This window comes from Mirounga leonina, unplaced genomic scaffold, assembly GCF_011800145.1.
Source record: "Mirounga leonina isolate KUSES-001 unplaced genomic scaffold, KU_Mleo_1.0 Mir_154, whole genome shotgun sequence".
NCBI lineage: Eukaryota > Metazoa > Chordata > Mammalia > Carnivora > Phocidae > Mirounga > Mirounga leonina.
The window spans coordinates 36,260,294-36,285,556 of record NW_023270389.1 but is presented as its reverse complement, the minus strand read 5'-3'; the positions used below and the strand labels follow the sequence as shown (position 1 = coordinate 36,285,556).

General features: G+C 39.2%; 1 pseudogene; it reads left to right on the top strand.

Annotated features, from left to right (window-relative positions):
* Positions 1-201: 201 nt before the first annotated feature.
* On the top strand, positions 202-4,011 carry LOC118013701 (annotated as a pseudogene).
* Positions 4,012-25,263: the final 21,252 nt, after the last annotated feature.

Sequence of the window (25,263 nt, the reverse complement as noted above, 5' to 3'; positions counted from 1 at the left end):
AATTAAAATATTTTGTAATATTTTGCAATTATAATAAATTTTCATATATAGCTTTATTATAATGTTTGAGTATGATACAAAAAGCTCATGATTTGTTTTTGAATCTACATAATGCTTTAGAGATTTTACTTTAGTTGCTGTTGTTTCAGCAAAGTTTCTCCAAATTGAAATTAGTAACAATCAAACAAACAACTTATATAGGAACATCTCTGGTTCAAGAAAGTCCATCTAATTAGAAATGACTCAGAGTAGAAATAAACTATGTAAAAAATCTTGATTATAACCACATAATTAGTGATTTTGCTAGAATGGAAACTAGAAAAGTAAATTTCATGGAATAAATGTAATTAATGAATGTTTTGTCACTCATCAATTATCACTGACTCATCAATGGAACACCCAAGACGTGCAGCAGTAATTAAATTCAGTTGTTTTTGATATTTAGCTGACTTTTGCTCATATAAAAAACATAGTTTCATACATTTAAAAATGTTTGTTATGAAAGATAATTTGTCAAGGTAAGAGAATAGAACGTATTTTATTTAAAAGCTTATTAATGGGAGTTAGAGCTTTCCAGTATTTCTTCTGTTGTTATGTGAGTCTACATTTGTACTCTTGCACTGGGTCATGTATATGTTAGGGGAAGTTTCACAAAGTAGCGTAAGATGAATACATTTTTGCTTATTGGTTGATATAAGATCTTCATGGGAAATAAACATTTTCTTCAGGGTTAGAATTCATGAAAAAATAATGCTTTAATTTGCTGAAAATCTTTTTCTAGCAGTTTCAAATGAAAGTTTCTGGTGATTTCTTATTCTCTGGAACAATTCCCATGTTTTAAAATAGCATTTGACAATGTATCAGTTGGCTTCTTTTCTCCTTTCTGAAAAGCTCAGATATTAAAGTCAGACTAAGGTGGACATTGTGAGGTGGGTGGTGTGTGGGGAGCCAGAGCTGGGTAAGGAGGGTGTTCACATGGCGGGGCACCCTAGAGCAGTGTCGGAGCCCAAGCTGGGTGAAAAGAGCACCCGTGTGTATAGGGAAGCCTGGCCATGAGGTGTCAGAGCCTGAGCAGAATAAAGACATTGTCTATATAGGGAAAAGATGGTGGCAATATGGGAAATGGATTACAAATGGGGGGGTTAATAAAAAAGATAAAGATAACAAGAAAAATGGGAGTCAGGATTTTCACTATCTAATGGAAAGGGAGAAAACTAGAATGAACACTGTGGTGTTAGGTTGGAATTGGTTGTTATCTGTGTGAACTCATGATTTCAATAAATATAATAATTTAAATTAATAAAATAAAGAAATAGATACAGGTGTGCAATGTGTATGTATGACGGCCTTGCAGTAGCATCCCCTCTCCACCCCAATAGCAATGAGCACACTTTTCATTAAGGTTTTTAAATGTCATTTTCTATTAAAAGTATCAGAGCTTTCTAGAGATGACTGATTCCAGGGCTCAGTTGAAACTTTTGGGATATCCTATTGAGCCAGAAAGTAAGTGTTCTAGGAATGAAGGACCATGTCAAAGGGATATAGGCACAGCAAAGGAAAGCATCAACAAAATGAAAAGGCATCCTACTGAATGGGAGAAAATATTTGCAAATCATGTGTCTGATAAACAGCAAATATCCAAAATATGTAAAGAACTCATGCAACTCAATGGCAAAAACAATCTGATTAAAAAATAGAAGATCTGAATATATTTTTCCAAAGAAGACACAAAGATGGCCAATTTATAATGTACCTGTCCCTTTTGCTCAACATTACTCATCATCAGGGAAATGCAAATCAAACCACAATGAGATATCACCTCACACCTGTTAGAATGGCTATTATGAAAGAGAGAGGAAATAACAAGTGTTGGTGAGGATATGGAGAATACATAACTCTTATACACTGCTGGTGGGAATGGAAGTTGGTGCAGCCACTATGGAAAACAGTATGAAGTTTCTGCAAAAAAAATTAAAAATAGATCTACCGTAGGATCCAGCAATTCCAGTTCTGGGTATTTATCTGAAGAAAATGAAAACAGCAACTTGAAAAGATATATTCACCCCCAAGTTCATGGCAGCATTATTTACGATAATGAAGATATGGAAACAACCTAAGTGTCTGTCAATGGATGGATGGATAAAGAAAATGTGGTGTAGCCTGGTGCCCTCATGTTGCCCCTGCCTAGAGCTACAGACGGCCACGGCCACGGCACCGCCATCACCCACGCTCTGACCTCTGCCTCCACACCAGGTCAGGCTGAACCTCTGGGAATGTGGTTTGAGGCTTTTGTTAAGAGGAGAAACAAAATGCTTCTGCCTCTTTTCAGGAACTGGAAGATAAAAAGAGTTATCAGAAGAATCAGAAGATGAAGAGTTGTAGTTAGAAGAGTTTCCCAGGTTGAAAACACTTGATCCCAAAAAAGACTAGAAGATAAGGCAATGGTTTTAAAACATCACCCGACAAATGGAAAGCAGCTGGTGAACCAATAAAGAAAGGAGATAAGGACTACTTCACTTGCATAACTAAGGCTTATGAGATGCTATCTGATCCAGTGAAAAGATAAGCATTCCACAGTGTAGATCCTACTTTTGATAACTTGGTTCCTTCCAAAAGCGAAGCAAAGGACACTTTCTTTGATGTGTTTTCCCCAGTGTTTGAAAGGAATTCCAGATGGTCAAATAAACAGAAAAAAAAAAGTCCCTAAACTTGGTGTTATGAATTCATCATTAGAAGATATAGATGCATTTCATTCTTTTGGATATAATTTTGATTCTTGGAGAGAATTTTCTTATTTAAATGAAGAAGAAAAGGAAAAAGCAGAATGTCATGATGAGAGGAGATGGATTGAAAAGCAGAACAGAGCAACAAGGGCAGAAAGGGAAAAAAAAGAAATGAACAGAATAAGAACATTAGTTGATAATGCTGTGATCCAAGGATAAAAATAAAACAAAAACAGAATTAAGGAAGAAGAAAAGCCACGAAAGAAGCAGAAAAGAAAGGCAAAGCAGAAGCAAAATGGAAGGAGTGAAAAACTAAAGAAAAACAAGGACAAGCTGAACTGGAAGCTGTTTGGTTAGCCAAAGAGAAAGAAGAGGAGGAAGTCAGACAACAAGCATTATTGGCTAAGAAGGAAAAAGATATCCAGAAAAAATCCATTAAAAAGGAAAGGCAAAAACTTCAAAACTCACATAATACCTGGAATCACTTTTCTGACAATGAGGCAGAGCAGGTTCAAATGATGGAAGAACTGGAAAAAAAATTGTAATTGGCTTGAACTAGCAAGCTTACAGTGTTTGAATGAAACACTACCCACTAAAGAAGTAGGAAAGGCTCTTCTGGAAAAACAGAAGAAATAAATGTTAACAAGTGAGAAAAGAGAGCAAAACCTGAAGTTTGCGTGCAATAGCATCTAAGAACCCAGACAAAGCAACTGGCGAAGTAGAAATGGCAGTAAAAATTGGTCAGAAGACGATCTGCAATTACTAACTAATTGAACCTCTTTCCTGCTGGAACAAATTCAGCATGGGAAGTAATTGCTACATCCTAGTAAGGATGAACATACATCCTTCTTCTGGAGTCAAGAGAACTGCCGAAGTTGTTACTGATAAAGAGTCTTCAAAAACTTGACCCTCATCAAAAAGATCTCATAGAGAAAAAGGCTTTTGATAAATTTTGAAAAGAACATGGAGTGGTGCCTCAAGCAGACAATGCAACACCTTCAGAACTACTGGAAGGTCCACATACAGATTTCACCCCTCGGACAACAGAAGAACAGAAGCTTTTGGAACAAGCTTTGAAAACATACCCAGTAAATACACCAGAGAGATAGGAACACATAGCAGAAACAGTGCCTGGCAGGACAAAGGATGGCCTGAAACAGTGTAAGGAACTTGTTGAGATGGTAAAAGCAAAGAAAGCTGCTCAAATGCAAGTGCTGAGTGCGAGCAGAGCCAAGAAATAGCTTACGGCAATTTTTGTTTTGTGTGCATTTTTATAGTAAAACTGAAAATACAAAAAAAAAAAAGAAAGAAAGAAAATGTGGTGTATATATACAAGGAACTATTATTCAGCCATAAAAAAGGTGAAGTCTTGGGGTGCCTGGTGGCTCAGTTGGTTAAGCGGCAGACTCTTGGTTTCCACTCAGGTCATCATCTTGGGTGGCGAGATCAAGCCCTGCCTCAGGCTCAGCACACAGCCCGGAGTTGGCTTAAGACTTCTCCCTCTGCCCCTCCCTGCCGCTCTCTGTCTCTCTTTGTCTGTCTGTCTCTCTCTCACATAAATAAATAATTTTTTTAAAGATTTTATTTATTTATTTGACAGATAGACACAGCGAGAGAGGGAACACAAGCAGGTGGAGTGGGAGACGGAGAAGCAGGCTTCCCGCTGAGCAGGGAGCCCGATGGGGGGCTCGATCCCAGGACCCTGGGATCATGACCTGAGCTGAAGGCAGATGCTTAATGACTGAGCCACCCAGGCGCCCCCTAAATAAATAAATCTTAAGCAGAAAAGAATGAAGTCTTGCTATGTGCGACAGCATGAATGGACTTTGAGGGCATTGTGCTAAGTGAAATAAGTCAGAGAAATACAAATGATCTCACTTATGATCTCACTTATATGTGGAATCTAAAAAACTCAAAAAACAAATGAAAAACCAAATGAAAAAACCAAGCTCACAGACAGAGAAGAGATCAGTGGTTGTTAAAGGCGAGGGGTGGGGATAGGTGAAGTAGTTGATGGAGGTCAAAAAGTACAAAAGGTACCAACTTCCAGTTATAAAATAAATAAGTCACGGGGATGTAATGTACAGCATGGTGACTATAGTTAATAATATATTATATATTATAATATATAAATATAGTTAATAATACTATAGTTGAAAGCTGCTAAGAGAATAGATCTTAAAAGTTCTCATCACACAATTTTTTTGGTAACTATGTATGGCGATGGACGTTAACTAGACTTATGTATACGAATATCAAATCATTATGTTGTATACCTGAAATTAACATATTGCTACATGTTAATTATACCTCAATAAAAAATAAATAAATAGAAAGTAATACAGCAACAACAAAAGGACACAAGCCAGCTTGAAGGAGATCCCGCTGATCAGTTTGAGCCTTAAAGAGATATAATCTATTATCTTAGAGTTGGTAACCCACTGAATATAATAGGAAGTTATGAGTCCATGCTAATATAAATTAATAAATTTACATTGTTTTAAAGTGCTTCTGCACAAAATATTTATTAATTATAAAGAGAAGAGTAGGCTTTGGGGTGTCTGGGTGGCTCAGTCTTTAAGTGTCTGCCTTCGGCTCAGGTCATGATCCCAGGGTCCTGGGATCGAGCCCCGCATCAGGCTCCCTGCTCTGCAGGAAGCCTTCTTCTCCCTCTCACACTCCCCTTGCTTGTGTTCTCTCTCTCGCTGTCTCTCTCTCTGTCAAATAAATAAATAAAATCTTAAAAAAAAAAAAGAAAAGAGTAGGCTTGCAGTGGAGAAACTTGGCAGACACCATCTAAATCATATAGTTAAAGCTGACATTCTCCATAAAGGAACAAATCAAAAGCTGTACCACCTAAGAATGCAATAAGAGGATGTCAACATTGTTTCTGCAGTATTCCTACCAAAGATGCATAACCTGAATTTAATCAGGAGAAAACATCATCAGACAACTCTAAATTGAGAAACATTCTATAAAATAACTGGCCTGTCATTTCCAAATGTGTCAAAGCCATGAAAGTCGAGGGAAGACAGAACTGTTCTAGCCTGAAGGAGACTAGAAACAGGACATCTTGATGCAATGTGTGACTGTGAACTGGATCTGTCAAGTACATTAATGGACAACTGGGGTCTGAGGATTAAATTGTAGTGTAGTGTCAGTGTTAACTTTGTGATTGTGATGGTTGTGGACTCTAGGAGAATGTTCTTATTTATAGGAAATATACACTAAAGCATTTAGAGGCTGATGGGGCATCAGGTTGGCAACTTATTCTCAAATGATTCAGAAGAAAAGGTCTTTGAATTCTACTTGCAACTTTTCTATAAGTTTGAGCTTGTTCCAAGACCAAAGAATTTATGCTAAATATAAAAAATTAAAAATAATACTTAAAATCACTAATTATAATTCTGAAAATGAATAGAAAATAACAGATCAGTTTTGGCCAACTAACCTAAAGACACTTTAAGAGCACAGTTTACATAAGACATCCCAGGCTGTTTTAATGAAATGGCAGATAAAATGCAAGGAGTGTTGTGCCTTGTAAGTGGTATATAAGCACAGAATGCCTACATCCCATGTGAGTACTGAGTACTCAGTACCAAGGTCTGAAGTAGACTGTTGAGTGTAGAGTATATTTCTACATTATTAGAGTAGAAAAAAGAATGTGTTTCTGCCTGCTAAGACAGAACATCACAAGTGGTTGGATTGTTAATGAGCTGATTGATTGATTCATCCTGGCTCTGCCATTTACTAGCTGTAAGACCTTCACATGTCAATCTCTCTGTGCCTCAATTTCCTTATATGTAAAATAAGGATAATTACAGTGCCTATCCCATAGGTGCTCAATGGGTGAACTTTAAATGAGTTAGTGTATGTACAGTGCTTAGATTACTGCCTGGCACAAAAAAGTGCTACTTGAAAGTATTAGCTGTTGTTGTTATTAATTCATTCATCAACAATACAATTTGCATTTTTCAGTGTTAATGATGGTAATGCCATGGTGCATCTCCCTACTGGATTTTGAGAGAAACTTTCCCTGCTATGGAAATGTCTTACACCATCCCCCCCGACCCCCCACACCCCCACCCAGCCTGTGTCCCTCTGGACCCTCCTCAATGGCAGAGTGTCAGTACCCACCATGGCCTGACCCCACCTTTTCATCCTGACCCCAGAACCCCACTGACTGAGCTGGGAGCCCTTAAACAGCATATCTAGAACATATCTTATATTTTCTGGCAAGTGGTTCGTTGTTTTCCTTCATGCAACTCTGACTTTAGGATGTTTGCCTCTTTACCTCCTTGTAGAACTAATCAAGCTGTCTGGGACTACTGACCAAACCCACCTCCTCTGTGTCCCACAGAGCTCCTCTGTTCACCTCTTTCCATTATGGTTATACTTTATTTTTAAATTATTTTAAAATTTTATCTATTTATTTGAGAGAGAGGGGGAGTGAGAGAGAGCATGAGAGGGGAGAGGGTCAGAGGGAGAAGCAGACTCCCCGCTGAGCAGGGAGCCTGATGCGGGACTCAATCCCGGAACTCTGGGATCATGACCTGAGCCGAAGGCAGTTGCTTAACCAACTGAGCCACCCAGTAGCCCCCATCCTCATTCCATTTTGAAGTCAACACCGTATCTTCAATACATTTGAAACTGAAATACTGTTACATTTTTTATGTTTTCTATTTTCAATAACCATGCAATGCTTAGACCCCAAAAGTCTGTGATTATGAGCATATTGAACACTGACAGAGGAGGACTTACATAATTTTTTTAGAATCATGTGCAAAATTTTAAGCTTTAATTATCATTATCAATCAATAGTTCAGTTCTTGTTTGTTTGCATCTGTTTATGGGACTCAGGCAACATTCTTATGGTCTGTGAGTCATTGATTATGCATTTTATTGCTGTGTCACCGTGAAGAGCAGATGGCAGTAAATATATCTTGACTTGATTTAAGGACTTGAATCTCCCTTGCATTTACGGATTGCCACTTTTTTTTTTTTAAGATTTTATTTATTTATTTGACAGAGAGATAGAGAGCACAAGTAGGCAGAGGGAGAGGGAGAAGCAGGCTCTCCGCCGAGCAGGGAGCCAGACATGGGGCTCAATCCCAGGACCCCAGGATCATGACCTGAGCCAAAGGCAGCCGCTTAACCGACTGAGCCACCCAGGCGCCCCTATGGATTGCCACTTTTAATGCTGCCATCCTCTGTAAAGTTGCTTGCTTGAGACCATCTGAGAACATACGGTAAAAACCTGTGTCCTTTACCTCATCCAGTACATAGGCCTAAATGTGTACACCAGTGAATAGAATACGAATTTCAGAGTCAGTTATAGCTGCATTTAACACTTGGCTCTTCAAGAAAGTAGTTCATAACAGCTGATGAGTTTGGGCAAATTTCTTCATTAAATAATGGTGATACTGACTGTTGACTCCCCAAAAGGCCACCAGAAAAACAAAACAAAACAAGACCTATTGACCAAACAAATCTGTGTGTATCGGAGTTTGTTGCTCTAGTAAAAGGTGAACATCTTCTTGACAGAGAGTAATATCTCAGAAGGGAGAAGTCAGGGCAGGATATTTAGGGGATTTAGATAGGCTGGATGGCATTTAAAGTGGAGAACTAGTTGAGGGGGGCAGAAATGATGAAATAATAACTGGATTGGTGGGCCTAGGGAGATGAGCATGCAGCTAACAGTGGAATTAACCTATTTTATTTGGTTCACAGTCTTATTTTCCAGGGGCAAACAGGTCGGCCTTTTTTTTTTTTTTTTCAGTATTGTCTAACACAGGGACAGGAAGTTATGTCCAATTCCAGGACTGTTTTTTTTTTTTTTTTTTAAAGATTTTATTTATTTATTTGAGAGAGAGAATGAGATAGAGCATGAGAGAGGGGAGGGTCAGAGGGAGAAGCAGACCCCCCGCTGAGCAGGGAGCCCGACATGGGACTCGATCCCGGGACTCCAGGATCATGACCTGAGCTGAAGGCAGTCGCTTAACCAACTGAGCCACCCAGGCGCCCTAGTTCCAGGACCGTTTAACACAGGTTTAGATTTGTTATCTTTAGTTCTCAGTGATCAAATTATGCCGTCAGAGTGTTGTATGAACTAGAATACTGTATATAAATGAGACTGGCACTGACTAAGTGCTCATTAAAATGTTAGTTTCTTTTATTTCCTAGCCCAGCTGCTTCTCACCCTTTCTACCTCTGTTTATTTATATGGAAATCTCCTCTTCATATTAACACCATCTAAATCAGTGGTCTGCCATAGCAGTAGTCGTACTCAAAAAAGCTTATTGAATGAGTAGATAAAAATCAAAGGATAAAACTTTGAAAATCAAAGTACTCGCAGAGTTTTAGTAATAGTTTAAACCCATGAAACTGGAATTCTTCCAAGCATAATTAACTTCTTTATTGTTGTACTGAATACAAATTTCTCATTAACTCATTGAAGTTCTGGAAACCTGAAAACCTAAAGAAAAGCACTTAGATTTTGATTCCAAATATTTAGTTAAATCATTCAACTTCATTAACTCTCATGGGAAAAAAGTTATCCAAATTAGTTAAGAGTCATTATATAAAGACCTTCTAAAGATGCTGCTGCAACATCAGAATAAAGTGAGAGGTCTAAAGAGCAGGTTCCGTTCAGCATTTTTTTCCTCTTTGAACTGATAGTCTTTGTTTTTGACCACCTTCATTAGAAAACAATTTCAGTTACTTCTGAATCACTTTGCATCTACTTTTACTGATAAATACACTAAATTGTACAATTGTAAAGGTCTTACATCCCATAATGCTCCGTTTTCCCATAGCATTCGCCTGCTTTCTCTCTTTCTGTTTCTCTTTCTCCCTATCTCTCTCTGTCTCTCTCTCTCTCTCTCACATACACACACACATTCCAAACATCAGCAGTTCCCTGACCATTAGAGTCTCTCAGAACTTTTAAAGGTACACATATCAGAATCCCTTTCTCATCAACCCCTAGGAGATTCTGACTCAGTCAAGTCTAAGCTGAGCATTTAGGAATCTGTTCTTTTTGAAAAACACCTCAGGAGAGTCTGGTGACCAACCAGGTTTGGGAACCACCCCCTGGGGAATATGGCCTTAAGGGCATTCACAACTCCTGGGGGTTTGGAGGAGTCCTGCACCCTCTGACAGTCATTTGCACACATAGGGTGCAATGGCTTGTTTTCCTTTCCTGCCACCATTCTAGCTTCAGTGGAAGCACCCAGGCTGCATCTGGTTCCGGGCATGCTTCATTCACTGCAAGGTTAATACAACTGTTTTGTTTTGTTTTGTTTTGTTTTGTTTTGTTTTGTTTTGTTTGGCAGGGCCATCAAAAGGGCAAGATGAACAGGAAAAGGAAATTGAATACAGTAAAATTCTATTCATCTTTCAAGAAACTGGAGTCCCCTTTATTCCTTCGTGTGCACTAGGTGTAAGGAGTTGATGTGTCAGCTGAGAACTGTTCATGAAAACCTCACCAAGAAATGTCTGAGTTTCTATAGAATTTAAAGCCCCAGACTGATCTATTTTAGTTTTGAGGCAGGTGCTAATTCTTAGGGCTACAGCAGGCATCGCTCTCTCTTTCACGTGGCCTTGGACTAATAATAGCTACCATTTTTAAAAGGTTTTTTTTTTTTTTATTCATTCGAGACACAGAGATACAGAGAGAGAGAGAGAATATGAGCAGGGGGAGAAGCAGAGGGAGGGGGGAGAAGCAGGCCCCCAGCTGAGCAGGAAGTCCGATATGGGGCTCGATCCCAGGACCCTGGGATCATGACCCGAGTCGAAGGCAGACACCCAACGAACTGAGCCACCCAGGCACCCCATTTATTGGCAGCTGCTATGTTAGGAGAACAAGTTCAGCACTTTCTCTATTTTGTTTCATTTAATCCTAACAGTAACACTGAAACCTGTTTTCCTCATAATGCAGAAGAAACTGAGGCTTGGGCAGATTAAATACTTTACCGGGGGTTAGACACCAGGTACACTGCAGAGGCAGCCCGGAGACCCAGGTTTTTTAGCTCCAAACCTGTATCCTGAAGGCATTACAGAATAGTGAGTATACCTGTGGGCTTTGAGCCCTCCTGCCTGGCCTCAGCCCCTCACTATGTAACCCTGGGAAATTTGTGGAACCCCTCTGTGCCTCGGTTACCTCATCTGAAAATGGGATTCTTAACCCAGTTAATAAATGGACAAAAGATCTGGACAGATGGCAAGTGAGCATATAAAAAGATGCTCAACATCGTATGTCATTAGGAAATTGCAAATGAAAATAATGACATACCACCACGCACCTACTGGAATAGCTAAAATCCAAAACACTGACAACCCCAAACACTGGGGATGATGTGGAGCAACAGGAACTCTCATTTATTGCTCGTGGAAGTGCAAAATGGTATAGCCACTTTGGAAGACAGTTTGGTGGTTTCTTTCTTTCTTTCTTTTTTAAAAGATTTTTATTTATGTATTTGTCAGAGAGAGCGAGAGCACAAGCAGGGGAGCAACCAGCAGAGGGAGAAGCAGACTCTCTGACAAGTAAGGAGCCCAACGCAAGGCTCCATCCTAGGACCCCCGGGATCGTGACCTGAGCCGAAGGCAGATGCTTAACCGACTGAGCCACCCAGGTGCCCCCAGTTTGGTGGTTTCTTATAAAGGTACACATTCTTTCCATACGATCTAGCAATCATACTCTTCAACATTTATTCAAACAAGTTGAAAACTTAGGTCCACACAAAAACTTGCACCTGAATGTTTAGAGCAGCTTTATTCATCATTGCCAAAACTTGGACGTAACCAAGATGTTCAATAGGTGAATGGGTAAACAGACTAGCACATCATTACAATGGAAGATTATTCAGCAATATGAAGAAATGAGCTATCAAGCCACACAAGACATGGAAGAACCTAAACTCATGCTGCTGAGTCAAAGAAACCATTATGAAAAGTCCACACATTGTATGATTTCAACCATAGCATATTCTGGAAAAGGCAAACTCTGAAGAAAGTAAAGATAGCAGTAGTTGCCAGGGGTTCAGGGGTAGAAGGGAGGGATCAATAGGTGGAACACAGAGGAATTTTAGGGCAGTGAAACTGTTCTGTATGATACTGTAATGGTGGATACGCGTCATTACACGTTTGTTGAAACCCACAGACCTATGCAACACAAAGAGTCAATCCTAATGTAAATATATTAATAATAATGCATCAATATTGGCTCATCAGTTGTAAAAAAAAGTACTACATTAATGCAAAGTGTTGATAATAAGGAAAACTGTGTGCATGGTGGGGTGGAGGGAGGAGGGAAACAGGGTATATGGGAACTCCCTATACTTTCCACACAATTTTTCTGTGAACCTCGAGTTTCTCCAAAAATAGTTTATTAATTAAAAAAGAATGTCCAAAAAAAGAGAGTGTTGTTGTGAGGATTAATGAGTTAATATAAATAAAACACTTATTATAAAAATGTATAATAAAATAAAATAAAATAAAATATATAATAAAAAATGCCTGGCACTGAATAAATATTATTATTGTTATTGTTATTATTATTATTATGACTACTAATCTCTATTGCTTCCTTGGAGGTGATCCAGACATTTGTCTGGAAGCAGCCTGAAGTTTTGGTGGGAAATTTAGTGTGACCTTTGGGCAGGTAACATAAACTCTCTGTACTTCCAATTCCTCCCCTATAGAGTGGGGATAAAAATTGTACATACTTCTTAGGTTGGTGTGAAGAATTAATGGGTCAATGAATATAAAAGTTTCCAGAACAGTGCCAGGCATGTAAGTGTACCCTAAATGTAGCTACTTTTACAACTGTTTCTATATGCTCCCAACCCTCAGTACTCCATGGAACTCTGCCCAAACCCGTCACCTAATTTTTGTTTCCTTTCCTTGCACCCATGTTAGCACAAGAACTTATGTTTGGCCTCAGTATGGGATGCAGCACATTGAGATGCTCAATATCTGCTGAACAAATGGACAGAGCTATAGAACTGAAACCTGGACACCTTACCTGCCATGAGGCCTTCAGTGTTCAAAGTTGTGAGAGCACTTACATTATATAGGTCTTACATGCAGTCCGAATGATGAGGAGTACACTTACTTTCCTGGGGGACTCCCTTCTTTACTATCTAATGTGTCTTGGGCTTTTCCTGGGTTATTCCAATGTTTGGGCACTATTTCTATAATATCTTCCTCCCACCTCTCTTCGAGTTTCCAACTCTGATGATACTGCAATGAATTTCAGCTGACTGATATCCCAGTGATCATAGGTTCTTAGTCCTGTGGTTGACTTTGAATTTGGAAGGTATCCTTTCTGGTCTATCAAACTTCATCAAGTTTATATCCAACCTTCACAGTCTGATATGAATTCTAGATTTCAAATAACCTTTAATCTCTTAGAGGGCATAATTACAAATATTCCACCAAAGTTAATTTCTTTTTCTAGAATGGTATACATATATATGTGTGTGTATGTGCATGGGTGCATGCATGTGTATATGTATGAAAGATATGTATTGTTTTATGTTCCTTATGAATTCTACAGATATTTAATTAAAATATATAGGTTCTGAATGTTCTCAAAACAGAGTCACTTTTTTTTTTTTTAAGATTTTTATTTATTTATTTAACAGAGAGAAACACAGTGAGAGAGGGAACACAAGCAGGGGGAGCGGGATAGGGAGAAGCAGACTTCCAGCTGAGCAGGGAGCCCGATGCGGGGCTCGATCCCAGGACCCCGGGATCATGACCTGAGCTGAAGGCAGGCGCTTAATGACTGAGCCACCCAGGTGCCCCCAGAGTCACTTTTTAATGAGTGCTTAAAAGATTGGCATGTTTAGGTAACTCTTCTGGAGAAAGAATGAATGAAGACAGTTTTAACAACAGCAAAAGAATCTATTGCCTTGCATTTTTAGATATGGTAAGTATGATAATACCAATGCATAAAAATTGGAAGCAAGTTATTTCAAACTAAAAAAATCTAAGGAAAATGTATATACAAAATATGATAATCATTAATGATTATTCTAAATAGGCTGAAAACACATATATACTTTTTACAAATAAGTTCTAAATCATACTTGTTTACTGATCTTGATTTATGGATCCTTGGAGTTCTTAAACATGAATCTTAATCTTTCAAGTTGGCCTAGAAGATGCATTTGGTTTATCAATGTTGATGGCATGGAAAATTCTCAAAGGAGAGAACTCTGTCTCTCTGGATAGTTTATCAATAAGCCAGTGAATGCTTGACCCTTTTATTGAGCCAATCATTTGTGTTTGTTGATTATTCCAGCTTCACAGGGACCCAAAAGGCTCATGAGACAGTGCTAATAAAATGCTTTTGTTCCTTAGAAGAGAGACACTTCACAAAAACTAAATTCTTTCTGGAATTCTCTCTGGAATACTAGAAGTTTACCCTGAGTACATTGCACATAAAACAGGCTCTGTATCATTGTGATAAGGGAGGGAGGACACCCCAGGGCCAGGTAGGATGCCATTTTCTAAAATGAGAAAATTAAGATCCCAGGTAGTCAAGTGACTTTTCAGTAGCCAACATGAAACTTGTCTTTCTGCCTGATTTACCTCTCCCACTCTACCTCCTCCTATAAAGGTATAAATATCCCCTAACTTCCCTAATTTTCCATTACCATCACCAGCTGGTCTCACTGCCTTCAGGCTTAGCCCATTCTAATATATACTTTTCACTGTAGCTGAAATGATCTTTCTAAAATGCACATCTAATCCTATGACTCCTCTCCTTAAAATCCTTCAGTGGCTTTCTGTTGCTTTTTGGTAGAGTAAACCTTTCATTGGGTCCACAAGGTCTGACATAATCTCCTCATTAACACATCGGTGCACACATCTCTTACACTCTTAGAGTAAGCTTTACCACCTCTGGCCTTCTATTTCCTCATCCTGTAATGCTCCCCACACCAATTAATTCTTAGAAGGGGTAATTCCTTCAGGTATCTACTTAGATCTCATTTCCTCTCCCCATGCCTACACTCTGCTCTTACTCTCCTCACCAATTCTCCCTAATTCTGCATCATAAAAGGTCTGGGAACTGTGATGGTAAAGCAGGGTCCACTCCTTGAGCTTTCTGGGGGGTGTTGGGAAGTGGAGGGGCAGGAAGGCCCTTGGAAGGAACAATCCTGCGTTGAGTTTTGTCTCTGTCATGTAAATGACTGGGATTTCTGTTCCAATTAAAAACAAAGCTGTTTGCTTCTCTTCATCAAGATCTTGTGTAGCCTCATGGTTCCTGCGGTGGGTGGAAGGCTGTATTAAACAGCATGCGGGATTCTCTGGGTTTAAGAATCTAGCTTTTCTCCTGGGTAAACTATCTTTCTGTTCTTAGGCTCAGTTATCATGTTCCTTCCATGTTTCAAAATGTCTGTTCCAAGATTACTCTAAGGATTGATGAGAAATATTACAGCAGTTGAGGGGGCAACTGAATGATTGCCCTTTGTGAATTTATTTTCATTCTTAGAACTTTCTGTGATGATGGAAATGTTCCATATCTGTGCTGCTCAAAACATTAGCTGTTAATCACATGGGGCTATTGAGCACATGAAATGTGGCTAGTGCCTGAAGAAGGTCCCCTTGAGTATTCAGCAAAGTACTGGATTGGCACACCTGTATGAGGAAATTGTTCAGATTGGGAAAGAACCATCCAAGAAGATTAAAGAGAATAGTGGTTACCACTAGGAGAGCCAGGAATAGTGCCTGTTCCTATAAATCCAGTGCTCTATACAGTGTAGCAAATATTAAGTGCTTAGCTAGTGTTACAGTTGGTATTGTTGTTGAATCCTTATACTCTTAAGAAAGTTACTATTATTTTTTTAAAGATTTTATTTATTTATTCATTTTACAGAGTGAGAGAGAGAGAGCACAAGCAGGGGGAGCAGTGGAGGGAGAGGGAGAAGCAGACTCCCTGCTGAGTAGGGAGCCCGATGCGGGACTCAATCCCAGGACCCTCAGATCAGGACCCGAGCTGAAGGCAGTTGCTTAACCGACTGAACCACCCAGGCATCCCGAAAGTTACTATTATTAACCCTCATTTATAGATGAAAACAGAGGCACAGAGAGGTTAAGTAACTTGCCCAAGATCACACAGCCAGTAAGGGATAGAGCTTAGTCTCAGATTGGTTCTATTTGCTTCAAAACTCTTATTTTCAACCACAATGCTGACCTAACTCCAATTAGAGATTATTTTTTTCTCTTCTGCTCTTCAGTACTGAGCTAGCTCCAAATCAACTGGATTTCAGTATAAATTGATCCTCAAGGGCGCCTGGGTGGCTCAGTTGGTTAAGCGACTGCCTTCGGCTCAGGTCATGATCCTGGAGTCCCGGGATTGAGTCCCGCATCGATCTCCCTGCTCGGCAGGGAGTCTGCTTCTCCCTCTGACTCTCCTCCCTCTCATGCTCTCTGTCTCTCATTCTCTCTCTCGCAAATAAATTTAAAAAAAAAAATAAAATCTTTAAATTGATCCTCAAAAGTGTTTGTGGGTGATAAGAAAGATGGTCCTTCCATAACCCATTTCTGGAAAATGTCAGTACTCCCTAGGAAGCAACTCACACATCATTTCCCATTTTCCCCTGCACTGATGCTAACATGGTTTCTTAAATGCTGACAATATGTGGGAAGGTAATTTGAGACTTGCCCTTTCTGCTAGAAACTAGAAGTATGAGACAATGAATTGGTGATCTGAACAGCTGTCTGGCCTTCTTTCCATTCCATTCTTTGTCAATCATGGCACTGCTCTCTGCCCTGGGTTTAATGAGTTTATTGTTAATGTCCCCATGTAAAATAATTTTCCCCATTCACAAACTAAACGTTCTGTAATTTGCAACTCTTTTCTGCCTTTCCAACCCCAATTGAGCACTTGATTGCCTTTTTTCATGTCATCCCCTAACCTCTAGGAACAGCTCTCGTGCCATGCCAGTCATGTCAGGGGTTCTCTATCATCTCCAAGACCAAGTAGAAAGTCTTTATTTTTGGTTTATGTAACCCATGTGTTAGCTATAGATCTGTTACTCACTGAGACCTAAATAGGATCACCTCAATCCTAGGATATTCATGTTTCTTTCCAGGATTTCTGTGTCTCTGCATCTTTTACATTAATACTCCTACTTTTGGGCTCAGGTTTTAGTGGGTAGTGCCTCTGCAGGTATGTAATTCTGCTTCTTTGTAAGTTCTTTAGGCATTTGAAACCTTCCACCCCCCCCCCAAATTTGGCCTTGAAATTAGCTGACTTAAAGCTAATTTTGGGAAGATTATATTACATCAGTGCAAATGACTTCAAATTGAACATTAGATATTTCTTTTTTGAAATGCCTTTTAGCTACTCCCACATTACTGGTCATTTACCCTACATGGTCTCCAACTGTGCATTGTATCTTTGATTCTCCTCTTACCCTCCCTGTTTAGAAGCTAAAATATATTTCTTTCTTTGCTTTAGGAAGACCACTCTAACCACTTCTAAAATATTTACCGTGGTACCTGCTGACATTCACGCTCTTTGGTCTATCAATAAGCAGCAGTCTAAATATTGGCTCAAAAAATTACAGTACCCTCCCTAAGAGGAATTCTGGTACCAACTGTTAAGACAATACATTTTTCACTTCCATTGACCTAATTGTTGCTTACATTTCCAGCCTTGTCTCCCCAGTAGTGCATGTGTTATTTCTGTTATCAACATACTATGTTTTTCCTCATTTCCATATTTTAAAAAGACATCACTACTCCTTCTGTCTGGAAGTCTCTTCCATCCTGCCACAAAAGGAAATATGTATTTTAAAAGGAAAGTCATGCCTCTTATACAATATAAAATTAAAAAAAAAATCAAAGATTTTATTTAACTCATTAATTAATGCAGAAACCAGTAAGATGCTACAACAGGTTCAAAGGACAGTCCAGGGACCAGAAACATATGGGCCATACAGGCCATCAAGAATACGGAGATGAGTTTGCTTCAGAAATGCAAAACTGGTTTATTCCACATTGGGGGAGAAAAATCAATTGATGCTCCATCAGAAAAAAATGCGTTTGTACACCTCTGGACAAAATTAATTTGCACTGCTCTAAGTTGTCTACAAATTATAGAGTTATAAGTAGCTCATGGTGCGCCTGGGTGGCTCAGTCGTTAAGCGTCTGCCTTCGGCTCAGGTCATGATCCCAGGGTCCTGGGATCCAGCCCCGCATCGGGCTCCCTACTCAGTGGAAGCTTGCTTCTCCCTCTCCCACTCCCCCTGCTTGTGTTCCTGCTCTCGCTGTGTTTCTCTCTGTCAAATAAATAAATAAAATCTAAAAAAAACCCCAAAACTCAAAGGCCATGAAGGACACAAAGACCCCATAAAACCGGATATCTTTGGAGGATGTGCTAGATACCACTTGGTTTTCATGAAAGACATCCAGTAATCTTTTTGGTGCATTTCCAAGGAATTCACAATTTTTCTTTGTACTCTCTTGCTCTTCCTCTACCATCTTCTGCTCCTTTCTTCCTCTCTTTCTTTCCATTTCTAGTTCCCAGTGGTTGACTCCTTCCATTCTAGATAGTCTTAACCTGTGTACTTAATAACTTATCTACAGTTTGTGCAGAATGTGCATCATTAGCTTGCTAAACAGTGTGTGTATTTTTTAAATTTATTTCTTTCTCCTTTTGAACAGAGTTGGGAAACCATTGTGTGCTTCAGCTTCTGGTTACTCTAATGTTTCATTCAGCTGGGTCTGGAGGCTTGAGTTAACTTGAACTAGCTGTACAGTTTCTTTCTTTCTTCTTTTTTTTTTAAGATTTTATTTATTTATTTGTCAGAGAGCGAGAGAGAGCCCAAGCAGGGGGAGCAGCAGGCAGAGTGAGAAGTAATAATACCTTTGAGCTGTATTGTAGTAGTCAATAGTCTATAGAGGTAAATTGTATTAAGGCCCCTGATAATTCATTCTATATAGTTCTTACTGGAAGATACTTTACCAGTGACTTATTAGGTTCCCATAGAAGGGGCCTATTGATGCTGAGACAGTATTTTTCAGAAAAAGATGGCCAATGAGTAAACAAAGTGGTGTTTGAAGAGCAGAGGTGAGTAGGATCCCATGCTGGTGTAGAGAGAAATCTTGTGATAACAAGATCATGTATAATGTAAACAAACTAAAGCTATCCAAACAGTGTCACAGTGATTCCCCAGTGACTTAAAAGCACAAATAAAAGTTACTATTCCACTGGATTTTCAATTCTGAATCTTGCTTAATGTTTAGCACAGAGAGGAAAATCTTACGCTATTCTCCTGGATGCTCTGGGTGCAGTTGGACAATCTTTTGTGTGGTTGAGGCTATAAAAACTACTGCTCACAAAGCTGTGGGGATTGAGGATTGTGGGGCCTGGGTTGGAGAGGAAGGCTCTGCCTGCTGCAGGTACTGTAGTGGGTAGAAAGCCAGGCTATGGTAGGTGGGGCCAACCTTAAGTGTGTTGTCATGCCATGGGCACCCTCATGGCCTCTGCCCACGGCTTCTCTTAAGAGACCTCTGCTATTTGTATGTCTTCTTTGGAGAAATGTCTGTTCATGTCTTCTGCCCATTTCTTGACTGGATTATTTGTTCTTTGGGTGTTGAGTTTGGTAAGTTCTTTATAGATTTTGGAAACTAGCCCTTTATCTGATAAGACAGTTGCAAATATCTTCTCCCATTCCATAGGTTGTCTTCTAGTTTTGTTGACTGTTTCCTTTGCTATGCAAAAGCATTTTATCTTGATGAAGTCCCAATCATTCATTTTTGCTTTTGTTTCTCTTGCCTTTGGAGAGATGTCTAGCAAGATGTTGCTGTGGCTGGGGTCAAATAGGTTGCTGCCTGTGTTCTCCTCTAGGATTTTGATGGAGTCCTGTTTCACATTTAGGTCTTTCATCCATTTTGAGTCTATTTTTGTGTATGGTGTAAGGAAATGGTCCAGTTTCATTCTTCTGCATGTGGCTGTCCAATTTTCCCAACACCGTTTATTGAAGAGATGTCTTTTTTCCATTGGATATTCTTTCCTGCTTTGTTGAAGATTAGTTGACCATAGAGTTGAGGGTCCATTTCTGGGTTTTTTATTCTGTTCCATTGATCTATGTGTCTGTTTTTTTTTGCCAGTACCATACTGTCTTGATGATTGCAGCTTTGTAATATAGCTTGAAGTCCAGAATTGTGATGCCTCTGGCTTTGGTTTTCTTTCCTTCCTTTCTTTCTTTCTTTCTTTTTTTTTTTTTAAGATTTTATTTATTTGACAGAGAGAACTCAAGAAGAGGAAACAGCAGGCAGAGGGAGAGGGAGAAGCAGGCTCCCTGCTTAGCAGGGAGCCTGAGGGGGACTTGATCCCAGGACTCTGGGATCATGATCTGAGCTGAAGGCAGCTGCTTAACCGACTGAGCCACCCAGGTGTCCCTGGATTTGGTTTTCTTTTTCAACATTACCTTGGCTATTTGGGGGTCTTTTCTGGTTTCATACAAATTTTAGGATTGTTTGTTCCATCTCTATGAAAAATGCTGATGGTATTTTGATATGGATTGTATTTAATGTGTAGATTGCTTTGGGTAGCATAGACATTTTAACAATATTTGTTCTTCCAGACATTTCTCCAAAGAAGACATACAAATGGCCAACAGACACATGAAAAAATGCTCAACATCACTCGGCATCAGGGAAATACAAATCAAAACCATGATGAGATACCACCTCACACTAGTCAGAATGGCTAAAATTAACAACTCAGGAAACAACAGATGTTGGCGAGGATGTGGAGAAAGGGGAACACTCTTAGACTGTTGGTGGGAATGTAAATGGGTTCAGGCACTTTGGAAATCAGTATGGAGATTCCTCAAAAAGTTAAAAATAGAGCTATCCTATGACTCAGCAATTGCACTACTAGATATTTATCCAAAGGCTATAAACATAGTAATTTGAAAGGGCACATGCACCCCAGTGTTTACAGCAGCAATGTCCACAATAACCAAATTATGGAAGGCAGCTATGCTAACCACTATACCACCAACGCTCCCACAATAACCAAATTATGGAAAGAGCCCAGTTGTCCATTGACAGATGAATGGATAAAGAAGATGTGGTATATATATACAATGGAATATTACTCAACCATCAAAAAGAGTGGAATCTTGCCATTTGCAGCATGAATGGACTAGAGGGTATTATGCTAAGCAAAATAAGTTAGTCAGAGAGAGACAAATACCATTTGATTTCACTCATATGTGGAATTTAAGAAACAAAAGAGATGAACATAGGGGAAGGGAAGGAAAAATAAAATAAGATGAAAATTGAGAGGAAGGCAAACCATAAGAGACACTGAACTGTAGTAAATAAACTGAGGGTTGCTGGAGGGGAGGCGGGGGTGAATGAGCATTATGGATGGCATAATGGATGGATGAGTATTAAGGAGGGCATTTGATGTAATGAGCTGGGTGTTATAAGCAGCTGGTGAATCACTAAATTCTACCTCTGAAACTAAACAAAAAGATAAAATAAAATATAGGAGAAATAAATACACCACCAGCACAGATGGGGATGATTTAAAAAAAGAGAGAGAGAGAGAGACCTCTGCTATAGCTTCCTGGAAAGATTAGTGGGGAGGGGGAGATTTTAGCTTCAAAGATAAACTCCTAGAATTCATGGTTTTTCTTCTTTCTCTTCTCATGAGGTGTCTCTCCCGTCACAAGTCCCTGAGCTGTTTAGTTGCATCAACCAGTTTTAAACAGTAAAAGGGAATGGCAAGGCATAAAGTATATAACCAAAAACAAACAAACAATGGTGTGCCAGACATTGTTCTCATTGCTTTGCATTATTAATATGTTTACTCCTCATCACAACTAAGTGAAGCAGATGATATATCACATTTTACAGATATGCAGATTATATAAAATTACACACATATTGTTCTATATTATTCAGTTATTTTGCATTGCAAAGCAGTCATCCATTAAAAAAAAAAAGGCCCTTCTTGTTTTACACAATTTACAGTCACAGCTAATCTCAAACCTTGGTGGGTTTAGGAGGATGTGAGGGAGGGGAGTCCTTGTCTCTGGTTAATTGAGTTAATTTCTGCCCTCTAAAGTGTCCAGAGTGTCCCCCTGGCCCCCACACCTTTCTCTTCTAATTTCTGAGGGAATAAATTCCATGTGTGAAGGTTGGCCATGTCCTTTCGCAGCTGGCCATACCCAGAAATACTGATTTGGCATGTGATACCATGATTGAAATCACACTGAATCTTCCAACTTCCCATAATTCATGCTAAACATCTTGGTCTGCTTCTTTATCTGTTGATCTATCCATGATTTTCACCAGCAATATAGCTATGGTAGCAGGTCCCCAGAATGCTGTGTGTCTTATATTTGATGAAAATCTTTGGCTGATAGTGATAATAGGACTCTTAAAATAGTTATTGGTGGGGTGGTGGGGGGGCGTCTGGGTGGCTCAGTCAGTTGAGCCTGATCTTGAGCTCAGGTCTTGAGCTCGGTGTCTTGAGTTCAAGCCCCGCACTGAGCCTACTCAGGCCCAGCGTGGAGCCTACTTAAAATAAATAAATAAATAAATAAATAAATAAATAAATAAATAAATAAAATACATAGTTTTTGAGTTATTTGAAACTGTATACAATAATGAGGCCCAACTCTGTTTTTTATAATAACTAAGGATGTTTACTGTACCCCAAAAGCTTGTCAAAAGCTACAAGTGTTCCTTTAAGAATAATAATAACTAACACTTACATAATGCTTGCACTGTGCCAGGCCCTGTTCTAACTGCTGTATGTATATTACCAAATTTTAATCCTCACAATAACCTATGCAAGAAAATTAGTTTAACTTGTTTCCTTCCTTCTATCATTTTCTTCTAATTCCAAGTCTTATGTGGATGCAGTAAGTAGTGAGACTTAATGTCACATGCTTATACTTGATTGCAAGGGAGGCCATCAAGGCAGGCCCAGGCCTTTGCCTCGGGAGTTTGGACTCATCATGGAGAAAGTGAACACAATATGGAAGTGTGTTTAAAAGATTCCAGGTTACCATCAATATAAATAATACCACTATGGAGACACAGGAGGAAAATCAGTAAAGTAGCATCACAGAAGCCAAGGGAAAAGTATGTTTCAAATGCCACCAAAAGATCCAGTACTGTGAAGAGTGAAAAATACTCATTGGCTCTAGTGATATGGAGGTCACCGATGACCTTAGTGAGAACCATTTCAGCAGAGTGTTGGGAGGGGAAAGAGATGGATTGGACTGAGGAGAGAATAGGTTTGAGGAATTGAAAATAGTAGGTGTAGACAATTCTTTAAAGGTCAGCAGTGAAGAAGGGGAGAAATATAGGATAGCAGTTGATAGAGTGGGAGGTGGGATCAGGGATTTTTTTTTTTTAATTTTAATGTGAAGGATTCAGTAGAGAGAAGATGAAGATATAGGATAGAAAAGGTATAATCAGTAACAGTAAGCTTCTGAGAAGGAGGCTGGGGATGGTATTCAGAGCACACTACTATTTCAAAAGGTGGAATAGATGAGAGAACAGTAGCAACTGTAAACAGGTCTTTGTGGTAGAAAGTCAAAGGAACTTCTTTAATTGACTTTGTCTTTTGGGAAGTGGGGCATAAAATTGAAATTGGGAGAATGAGGGTGTGTTGGTTGAAAGAAGAAGGTTTTAAATGGTAAAGTGTAGCAAGCAAGCTGACTCGAGCAGTATATCATGACTGAGGGAGTGCTGAGGGCTCTGGTCAGGTAGGAAATCTTTCAAGTATAGGTAGAAATGCCACTCTGGCCTATTTCACAATTTCCTTCAGTGTGGTTTAGCTGCCAAGATGCAGGCACGGAGGGAACAGATGGAGTATTTATCCAGGATTGGGTTTATGAAACAATAAAGGGTAGAGGGGCAAGGGAGTCTAAGATGTTGGTGAGAGAGATGAGGGGCAAGGGAGTCTAAGATGTTGGTGAGAGAGTTACTAAATTGACAGACCACATAATCTAAACTGAATGACATGGGTAGTAAACATCATGGTGGTAATGGTGGTAGTGTTAACTAATAGGGACTTCAGTGACCTGAATGTCCCAGAGATACAGAAGGATGTTTGAGGTGGACAATGGTAGAATAATCAAACTGGAAAGATAGAAGTTTCAGGTCAAAAGTAGATGTGGTAAGCAGCCTCTAAGAAAGTTCCCAATGATCCCTGCATCCACTCTTGTGCTCTTTCACTTCCTCACTCTGAGGGTCTGCCATGTTGTGAGCTTCCCCAGGGAGAGGCCCACCTGGCAAGGACTAATGGATGCTTCTGGCCAATGGTCTGTGAGGAATTAAATCTTGCCCAAAACCATGTGAGGGGGCTTAGAGGCAGATCCGCTGCCATTTGAACCTTTGGATGAAACTGCAGTCCCAGCCCATAGCTTGATTGCAGTCTCATGAGAAACCTAGTATGAAAGGCGTCCAACTAAGCTCCCTGGATTCCTGGCCCATGTAAATTGTGAGATAATAAATATTGGTTGTTTTAAGCTACTAAATTGTGAGGTAATTTGTTATGCAACAGTAAGTAACTAGGCAGGATTATCACAGCACAAATTAGATGCAAACATCTTTTGTTTAAAGGGAAAATAAGATCTTTTTCATAAAAGTCATGTTAGAATTGGATTAGAGTAACATTTTATGGGTTCCAATACTAGTGATAAACTGAAGTAGTCAACCGGAAAAGAAAATGTCAAAGGATCTTTTGAGAGGGCTGAAAACAACTGAAATATCCCCTTACCTTAACTTAATAGCACCCATCTCCAAGGTGCCATGCTGGAAAATAATGCTGACAGTTCATATATTTCCTATAATGATTATACCTGCTCTGGATCATTCTCCTTTAGCTCCAAAATGAAATAAAAGTGAGTAAAAAAAAAAAAATCTATGTTTTAACATACAAAATGAAGTGTGTATTATTTTTTGCCAATCTTACTTAATCAGAATTTAACTCAGTAAGGGATATTTATTGTTTTCCTCACTACTGTATCCCCAGAACCTAGAGCAATTCATGCACCTATTTAAGCTTTTATTCCTCCAGACTGTTCACAGAATAAAGTCTAAACTCTTCAGCATTACAACACAATTTTTATTGACCTGGCCTTTGTGTGGTTTTCCACCCTCCCACCCCCAGTTTGCTTGGGTGGCCACAGTGTAAAATCATTGTACTCATTGCTTGGTTTTCAGTTCTGTCTTTGCTTTTGGTCCCTGAACATTTATTTACATTTCACTTGATAGCTACTCACTTAAAGGGATATATATAAAATTGTTTATTTGTTTTATCCGGTGTTTTTTGATATATGTAGTAAGAGGTTTTTAAAATTTCTCTTTGAAATATTGCCCAAATCCAAAGTCCTACTATATCCATTTCCATCTCTCTCTATATTAAACATTTCTGTGTAATTGTGCTCTAAGTGAAATTCTTTTAATTCAGCAAAAGAGGTATTTTGTTTTGTTTTTATCTGATCTAAAAGTTTATTTTAATAGGCAAATTTATTCCATTTATATT